The following is a 7,531-nucleotide window of genomic DNA, read 5'->3' on the forward strand; positions in this document are numbered from 1 at the left end:
TACCGCTTGCAGAGGTCCCCGCGGTTTGGGAGCTCATCTACTGTATACAGACGCAGGCCTTATCGCAACCCAGCTTCATTAATTATACTTAAGTTACCTAATTACTTTAATGTATATTATCAATTACTTAACAAATAACGAAACGTTATTTGTCAACATTACTTTTTTAACTCAAAGGAATTCGATTTTAACAAAAAATATCGTTGCTTTATATTCGTGATTATTTGAAGATAATCTCCTTAACAATGCTTATGAACTTTATTTTTCATAATATAGTAATATTAATAGTGATGATAATGTGACGCTGATTTCAAGACCCTTTTCTTTATTCTAAGAAAGCTGTATAATGTAACAGGTAAATCTGCTACTTTAAGATTCTTCCAGTTAAATTAACAGTCATCATCTTCATTATTTACAATGAACGTTGTTTTTGTAATATTAAAATTCGTAATGAAACCGGGACCATGAAGGTCTAGAGATGAACAAATCGGGTGCTTCCTGCTGTGGCTGGGCGAGGAGGAGGAGGAGGAGGAGGAGGAGGAGGAGGAGGAGGAGGAGGGAATGTCTCCTCCTCCCCTCCTCCTTCTGGCATTCGGCTATAAGGCCGAATTCCCTTTCGGTCTCTCGGGAGAAAATCTCTCTCTCTCTCTCTCTCTCTCTCTCTCTCTCTCTCTGTGTGTGTGTGTGTGTGTGTGTGTGTGTATCATTGATTCTCAGTCTTTTTTTAGTGATGGCACCCTAACTAATGTAATCATTACTGTGGCACCCCCTTCTTCACCATCCCTCCATATCGCATGAATTAACTTCTTATTTAATAATATATATATATATATTAATTATATTATATTATATATATATATATATATATATATATATATATATATATATATATATATATATATATATATATGTATATGTGTGTGTGTGTGTGTGTGTGTGTGTGTGTGTGTGTGTGTGTGTGTGTCTGTGGCACCCAGGTGCCATGGCACCCAGTTTGAGAATCACTGGACTCTATGTGTGTATATATATATATATATATATATATATATATATATATATATATATATATATATATATATATATATATATATATATATATGAATTAAATTCTCGTATTTATCTTCTTAATAATTCTTCTGCTTTGTTCGATTTACCAAAACAGTCAGGACAAAAGCCTTAGAAATTATTTAATACCCAAATAAATACGGGGATATTGACTATACTATTAGTACAGAGTACTATATTTTCCATTCTTAAATTTGATTAATAGAAAGTGAGATATTTTATTGCTTTTTTTTTAATAAAAAGTCAAAAGTCCTTTTTTGAAAATTCCTAGCAAACGAGAGAGAGAGAGAGAGAGAGAGAGAGAGAGAGAGAGAGAGAGAGAGAGAGAGAGAGAGAGAGAGAGAGAGAAAGCAGACGAATGATTTTGAGAAGGGAGAGAAAGAAAGAAACAAACATAAAATAAAAACACGAGAATGAGATGAAAATTTAAAAAAACTATAAAATATAATTTTTCACCTTTATAGAAAAACTTTTGTCTATTCCGGTTTCGGTGTCCATTAGACGAAAAGAATCTATCTTTGAATCATCATATATCAAAAGCATTCAAGTTGCTATTCATTACATTATAAATAATTTTCTAACTGATAATCATAATTTTCAGCGCGTAGTCTTACTAACCAGTGAGTCATTATTGATTTCCTGATGAAATTCGCTGTTTATCGAAAGGTAATAAATCTGAGGCAGCTGCGCTCTTTCAATCACAGGCAACATTCTGCATCATTCCAAGATGTTGCCTCCGTAGGGGGCTTGCGCCGTCACTGCACCTCTTTCTCTCTCTCCAAAACGTCAGAGAGAGAGAGAGAGAGAGAGAGAGAGAGAGAGAGAGGCGGGGGTGGGGGAGGGGGTTAATGATCCTGAAGGAGTTCTGTGACTTCCTCACTTTCTGCGCCAAAACCTACGGCAACTGCTTCGTTGAACATACAATGAATAAAATGCAGTTCTACAGTGTTTCTGTTTCAATAATCTGTGCCGTTCTTGAACGTCTGATTCTGTCTAACTTTCTTCCTGGGCATTCGTAGTAGTTACAACTCTCTCCTCACTCCCCACCCACTCCAACCTCCCCCAAGAATCTATCTCCTTTGGTGTTCAGAGTCTTCATTTAATTTTCACGTATTTTTATGTTCTCTGTTTCAGGGATTTGTTCCTCTGTTTTAACATCATTTCGCTTTTTGTATTCGCGTGTTTTACCACAGATGCCGCACTGTTACAGGATTCTTCAAGTTGATGGAAATGATTTGCAAACACGTTTCCCCTCAGTTGAGTTCATTGCATTTCCAAACCTTACACACAGAGACACACACACCCATATATATATATATATATATATATATATATATATATATATATATATATATATATATATATATATATATATGTATGTATGTATGTATGTATGTATGTATGTATGTATGTACGTATGTATATATGTGTGTATATATCTTGATTGCACTCCTGCTTCTTCATAATCTGGATCCTTCCGAGTGTTCATCGAATCCATCTAACATCGAAAGAGCTCGTCCAGCAAACCCGTCTATTTTACCATATATTTTTCATACACATCGTCTCCCTGATTCTGGGTCTATGTTAAAATCACAGCTGGCTTTATGCCAGCATTCTCAGCAGGTAAAACGGCTTCTCGGGAAGGAAAGGAAAGAAATATATGTAAGTTACTGTAGGAGGGAGAGAGAGAGAGAGGGAGGGAGGGAGGAAGGGAGAATCCTCGAATTTAAACTGAACAGCTTAAAACCAAACCTCCCAAATTGAGCGGGAATCCTGTGACTTCGGGGGTTGGGGTAAGGGGGGCGCAATTTTCCTTAGCGACGGAGAGGCAGCGGCCAACGAATTGAGACTTGGAAGATGAAGGCGAGAATTCTCTGCTCCAGAAACTGCGAGTGGTTAGGGACCTTTTCTTCTTCTTTCTTCTTCTTCTCCTTCTTTCTTGACACGATTTCTGAAATGTTTTTGCAATATAAGGCTGCTTTTGTTTGCAATGTGTCCAGTACACTTCCGTTTCTTAGTATGCATTGTAACATGAAATATTTCGCGCGTTGTTCAAATTCTACTTCATTTTTGCATCGCCTTTGTGACTTCATCTTGATTGCGCACAAGAACAGGACCTGGCATTCAGTTGATCCTGGTTCCTTTCATATTTAGATCCTTGTTCCTATTCATCCTCATATACAACAAAGAGCTTGCCACAATGACTTCCAGCGTACGGCCTGTGTACCGTCTTTCTGATAAGATAAGATTACAGTGTTCATTATTATTATGGGCCTTGGAATTACCGTTCAGAAGCCTCAGGCAGGACATATTGATTGATTTCACCATCTCTGCAACTCCAGACCAATTTCTGTCACACGATTTGCAGATTCCCCATGAAAATACAGGCGTAGAATGCGACAGGACTCTTAAGCTTCTTGATTTGGTGTTGCTCCAGCGGCTTTTTCAGGTTGTAATACTTCATTATGAAATTCAAGTTTAGCGTTCGTCGTGCAGGTAATGTTACCAAGGCTGTTTCCCTTATAAAAAAAAATATCATTCTCCATAAAAGCATGTTAGGTTGCATTTTACTTTGAGCATTCTCCATATGTAAATGACATTTGATGTCTAAGTCTGACAATGTGAAATTCTGTTTGGCAATCGCCAAAACAAAAATGACCATTCTTCAAAATAGATTGACAATCTCCAAAGAATGACAATTCAGGAAAAATACTTAACATTTACCAAAAAGGAAATGACAATAAAAAAATCAGGGACAATTAAACGTTTTAATTTGACAATTTTTACATCTTATGACATTGGAAAATAATAGTATATAGTTTTTGACAACATTGTTATTGTACGGAAACAATGACATGCATCTCTTTGGTAGAAGCATATTTATATCTATATGAAATTATATACAGTAATGCATATAAGTGATCTATATACATTTATTTCTAATCCCATATAATATCTTCATGGTTGATACATTTTATAAGGAGCACAGACTGAGCAACAACGCCAAGAGCAATCTCCAATAGCAGGTTAGCAAGCGCTCGCGATGTGCTTCAAGGGTCACTCACACCTTTTCTTTGGGCTTGTTGTAAGTTGCAGGTAAAAACCGCATTATTAAGCAATCGTTTCAAGTGCGCTTTTAGTTGGAAAAAAGTTTTCAATTGCATTAACAAACGGTGAATACGCTGGCAGAGATCGGAACTGTCCGGCAGGAAAGCTTCAAGCAACACCGTTATGGGAATTCTTGAAAAATCGCCTTCTTCACACCTCCATTCTAGTGCTCATAATAAACACGGCCAGCACCATCTGATATAGCCGCTGTTAACGTGATCTTGTCACCTCTCTGGCCACCAACAGTAGGCTGTGCGATAAGCTTTTTGTCCCTCTAGTGATCTGTCGTGTGTTCTGTTGCTGTGCAGGCTGGATCCCATTTTATCTCTATATGTTCGATCCATCTGTAAATTCCTTGCGTGCATTTCGTGGGCATAAGATGCTGCTCTTGCGTCTTGAATGCAATGCAAGTTCCTATTCTCGTTTGTCCTTTCACATAATTTGCGTGTGGATAATTAGTGCACCTTCTAAATCTCTGGACACTGTAGCATCTGATAACTGGAGTTCATGGCTCAATATTTCTGGCAGACTGGTATTTAATTCACGCATTGTTATGGTAGGTTTGCTTTCCACTAGCAACCTCATCAATCAATTTCTTCCTTCTGCCTTGAATCCTAATTTCTCTTTCATGTTCCTGCGCTTCTTGATGTTCTCTGATAATCTGACAGGCCGAACGGTTGTCCGCTTAATTCCTTCACTCGCGAGCTGCAGTTCAAAGAGGTCTTCTTCTTCTTCTTCTTCTTCTTCTTCTTCACCACTCTCAGATTTGCAGTGATACGGTTCCGAGATCAGCATCACTGACAGTGCGGTCATTTCTCGGCACGATGCACTACGAACGATAGCAAGAAGTGGAGGTAGACGCAGAATGGACAGAAGAGGAAGTCGATCCATATCGTGTGGGCACCGGGCAGGTACTGGATGCAATACAATCTCTCAATATCTGCAGATTTTCAAGAGCCAGAAGCTACCGTTTTGTGCTGTCCCCACATCTTCATATAGAGATGTTAAAAATGCAACAAGCAACTCAATTATGTTTGTGCGTGCAGGGCTCGTTCAAGAAACAGTTAGTATGGCGTGCGAAAGTGAACGGATTCTCTGCACCGTCCGAAAGACTTAGAGACTTGAGCGGTAGGTTGCCAGATAGATAACGAAATGAAGCACTGCGTATGCAGCAGCACGCATTCGTGCTCCTCTTGGTGTACTGATGCGCATATTGTGAGGTGAACGTTCAACCAGACCTGGCGTCACAGTGTGAGTGGTCAGCTTCCCTCTCATCAGCAGGCAGCATCTGCGGAACAGTGGTGAGGAGCGAAAGGCTCCTCCCATCCCTCGAGGAAGTCTCTCTGAGGAAGCCTCGCAACCCTCTGGATCAATAGACTGAGGAATTTTAATGCAATGCGAATGTGTGTGAAGACACTAAGGCCTTAGCTGATTACTTGTCATTATCATAATGATAATAATGATAAATAATAATACTTGGGTTTCCTTATGACAGTTTATCCATTTCCAGTAGCCTGTCTTGTTCATCTCCATATGTGGGTGTAAGAGAGAGAGAGAGAGAGAGAGAGAGAGAGAGAGAGAGAGAGAGAGAGAGAATTTTCCAGTTCGCTTCAACATGTTCCCTCTCCTACGCAATTCGGGGTAAAATTTCAGAAATCTGTATGTTTTTGAATTATTTGCAGGTAACGACGTCGATATGATAATATATATATATATATATATATATATATATATATATATATATATATATATATATATATATATATATATATATATATATATGTATGCATATATAATCATAATCTAATTTCTCTTAGTATTGCATTCAGGTATTCTTGAAGGTTTTCTTAGACTAATACTGAACTTGTGGTGAGGAGGTTGGGGAAGGGTTGTGTGGAGGATTGTGGGGCTGGGGCGAGGGTCTATTTTTCTTCCAAAGTTTACTTGCTGATTTTGGTGCCCCGGGACACGTGCTCATTCACCCTCCTCCCTTTCCCCTCCCCTAATTCCCTCCCAGAATCCCCTGCTCCTCAAAGTGTCTGGGATGTGACATTTCCGGCCTCGAAACTTTCTTCCCTAAAATTAGCCACATTTTGTTTCAGGGTTAATTTTAGTAACAATAATTCCTTTCTTACATCTGTCGTCTCCTACGTTTAAACATCAGACTGAATTGTTGTAATTTAACGTTTAGTTTGTTCAATGAGAGAGAGAGAGAGAGAGAGAGAGAGAGAGAGAGAGAGAGAGAGAGAGAGAGAGAGAGAGAGAGAGAGAGAGAGTTGATATGTACAGGCTAATTTATCACCGTTCGGTACATGATTATGATGTATCTCTGTAGGGCGTCCATAGTTGAAGACGTCTCAAAACCTTGTGTCCTTTGCGCTGTGGCTCTTCTGCTGCAAGTAGTCTGTTTGGCTGTAATGACTGCGCTTTTTTGCTGTCATTTTTTCCCCGTCAGTTGCTGTTAAATTTCTGGCTTTTACTTTTAGTTGTTTTGGGGTTTGTATTTCCAGTACGTCTACCTGACATATTTATGTTGATGGCTGTCTGAGTGAATGTTCCCTACGTCGTGACTTGAATCCTTCTCTGTATTTATTACATCAGTGGCTGATTGATTGATTGATTGAATGCCTTTTGAAGAACCTGTTATTTGAGCATCCACTGTTCATGCTCGCCTTCTTGGGGGTCAGTCGCCATGTCTGCACCAGGGCGCATGTGCTGGGTTGCGTTGGTCGTTCCAGAACATTCTACTTCAGGGTGAATTAGATTCAGTGCTTCATCGAGGGTTCAATATCTCGTGCAACGCTTCTTGAAGCTTGTTAGGGGCCCCCGAATGTCAGCATTCCCCCGGCTGATGCCTCTTCATCGTCGCCGTGGCCAAAATCCGAAAGTCACTGGCGTTTTATTATATAAATTCAGGGTTAACACATTTGTGTATGTAGCGAGAAAACACTGAAAACTGCAAATAGGAGTCGGGTGTTCGGTAAAGCGTAGACAAGTAATGAAGAAATGGCTCGAAAGAAAAGTAAAAAAAGAAAAGGATACAAATGACCTACACAGTATTATTGAGCGAAGCGTTATACGACAAAATGCTAGCTTATAGCGTACGGAAACATTTGTTAAATATTTTTTAAGAGTATAAAGTATGACAATAATAAAACCAGATATGAAAGATTTCGAATCGTGTCAACGTTGGCGGACGTCGTTACTCGGCCTATAGCCTCCTCGCACTAACCTGGCGGAGAAGCCCCGCCCACCATTTTAACTGCATAGATTGCAGGGATCGTCAGAACTGTATCTATTTCGAATTAATCAATAACAAGTATACAAAATATAGCATATCACTACAAAATCTTGATGC

The sequence above is a fragment of the Macrobrachium rosenbergii genome, unplaced genomic scaffold, assembly GCF_040412425.1.
Source record: "Macrobrachium rosenbergii isolate ZJJX-2024 unplaced genomic scaffold, ASM4041242v1 282, whole genome shotgun sequence".
In the NCBI taxonomy this organism is placed as follows: domain Eukaryota; kingdom Metazoa; phylum Arthropoda; class Malacostraca; order Decapoda; family Palaemonidae; genus Macrobrachium; species Macrobrachium rosenbergii.